At 44.6% G+C, this 2,561-nt stretch overlaps 1 non-coding gene across 1 annotated transcript; it reads right to left on the bottom strand.

Moving 5' to 3' along the window:
• Nucleotides 1-2,227: 2,227 nt before the first annotated feature.
• Nucleotides 2,228-2,299, bottom strand: Trnae-cuc (transfer RNA glutamic acid (anticodon CUC)). Its single transcript has one exon. It is a non-coding gene; the product is annotated as a tRNA-Glu (tRNA).
• Nucleotides 2,300-2,561: the final 262 nt, after the last annotated feature.

The following is a 2,561-nucleotide window of genomic DNA, read 5'->3' as shown; positions in this document are numbered from 1 at the left end:
TGCCGGCTGCCCTGCATAAGAACCGGTGTTCTGTAGTATCTTTTTCGTTGCAAATTTCACAGTGGAGTGATTCTTCTATATGGATTAGGGCCAGCCTCTCGTTCGTCGGTACGGTGTTGTGCACTACCTTGTACCACGTAGATCTGGCGTGCTCCTGTACCGCTCGTTCTGGGATGTTTTTCCAGACGAGTGTCCAATCATCGTCTTGAAATTTTGTCTCTGTTCTCGTTTTGCTCTTTTGCCATCTTAGTGCGCCATCTATAGTCTTCGGTTAGCCACAGTGAAGAGGGCGTAGCTCTTGTCGCGTGTCGTATCTTGAGGGGGATATGGCTGGTGTCTACCGGCGCTTTCTCTGGCCGTGGCCTGTAGGTATTTATTAGTTAGGCCGTGATGCTGTCTCCGTTCTTGTTCATTTGCTCTGTGGAGCAGCAGCGCTGCACGCTCCGTCTTCACGTCAACCGACCCCAGCCCTTCTCCCTCCTTCCTCAGTGAGCACGTCGCCTGTCACACTTTGAATATCTCCCGCCTCCACTACAGGTAACAGGCAGCTCCCTGTACTGTATCGCAATTTCTGTTGGTGCGCGTAGTATCTGTACCTCGTATCAGGCTTTCGACAGGACCGTCGTGTTGACGAGCTTTTTAAAATTGTTTTTTTTTTCACAAAAACAGTAACAAAAATGGCTACAATGAAATGACATAAATAAGGTGACAGACAATTGCAGTCGCAAATTACAGCATTCAAAGAATGAGTCTTTAACAGTAGCACAATTTAGCTCCTTCACTGTCACCTTCAACTGGTATCAGTCCAGCAGCACATTTTCTTCTTCTGCAGCCGGTTCCTGACCATCATTTCCCAGACCCAAATCAATCATTCAGTAAATCCTTGATGTGTGTCCCTTCCAGGGTAAATTACGTGGACAGAAGAGCAGTCCCGAACAGCGACATCGCAAAATAATTCACTGCCTTGTTATTTTGGTCAGTTCCAGCCTTCTAAACGCATCTATGGGGGGTTCAAGATCTTCCTTTATATCAGACACCAGATGTTTCTCGCCATATTCTTGTACCTGCTGTACCACTGACTTATTTTTCATGTGTGACTTGCAAGTGAGGTTAGGGTCGGGAACGTGACCCAATCCATTCCCTCTCTACTAGGAAGCCAGTTCCCAACCTATACCCATTTGGTTGAAGACAATTCGGAGCATGTTACCATATTTCTTATTGTGATTCTGATACTTAATTTTCTCGAATCCATTTTCCTTATACATCTTGTGTCCAATATGTTCATCGCTTCCAATATTGTTAAAAATGTTCTATATTTGCACATTAACCAAATCACTGCGTTATTTTTTGCTTGAGGGTAGTAACTTTCCTCTGGTCTGAAGAAAATGTTAGTCGGTACATTGTTTGCTTAAGTTTTTGTTATTTGAGCAATTTTCTCCCTGGTCCACCTCCAGTTGATAATCCGACCTCCACAAGTGTAACGATGAGGCACACTATCAACGAGGTTGCATTTGCTGCAGAGGTTTGTGTCACTTAAACCGATGGCAAAGAGAGGCTCATTAGTGCTGATGATGTTATTGACTACTTTGTACCACGCCGTTCTCACGTCAGACGAAAGAACATCACTACTGATGTTTTTCCAGACAACATTCCATGCTACTCCAGCATATTTGGTTTCTATGTTATTTTTCCTTTCATGTTTCCGCCTTTCAGCTAAAATCGCCTTTGCTGAGATAACTTAATTCAAGATAATACTCCGTGATGTGTGTTAGCCTAAAACTTATTTTTTGTATATTTATCGGCGGCTCTACAACTTCTGGCCTGACAATATCGTATAGTTTTGCTGTAATGCACCCTGGATCATTACACATTATGCTCCATGTTCGTTTGACATACAATGCCATCGCTTTAGACTTAATGTCGGTTAGACCCATTCCTCCATTGCTTGGATCCAAAACTGCTGTCTTCACCGGCACTCGAAACAATTCCCTTTTCCACAAGAACTTTGCTAAGGTGGAAAATTTCAACTGAAAATATAAGTTGGTATTGCAAAAATTATTCTATTTCGGCTCAGCACATTTCTGTGTAATGAGGTCGCTTCCTGTGTGCGAATGTCGCTCTCAGCAAGAAATGTATAAAGAAAATATACATTAGCAATTTAAAGTTTGCAACAGTATTTTCAGCAGCGTGAGAACAATGAGAATGAAAATAAACATGTTAAAATAATTTCCGGTACCGGGAATCGAACCCGGGCCTGCTGGGTGAGAGCCAGCTATCCTAACCACTAGACCATACCGGATGGTGACTGCTTTCTGTCTTTTTCCCTGATATACTCATGCTCCGTGGAAACGGAGGAGCCACCTCCTTACTTGGAGCTCGTGTATTTGGTCACCGCCTTCGTGCCCTCGCTCACAGCGTGCTTGGCCAGCTCGCCAGGAAGCTAGAGCCGCACAGCGGTCTGGATCTCGCGAGACGTGATGGTACAGCGCTTGTTGTAGTGCGCATGCGAGAAGCCTCGGCCGCAAAGCGCTCGAAAATGTCGTTCACGAAGCTGTTCATGA

This window comes from Schistocerca gregaria, chromosome 9 (genome assembly GCF_023897955.1).
Source record: "Schistocerca gregaria isolate iqSchGreg1 chromosome 9, iqSchGreg1.2, whole genome shotgun sequence".
Classification (NCBI taxonomy): Eukaryota; Metazoa; Arthropoda; class Insecta; order Orthoptera; family Acrididae; genus Schistocerca; species Schistocerca gregaria.
This window is presented reverse-complemented; position numbering and strand designations above follow the sequence as displayed.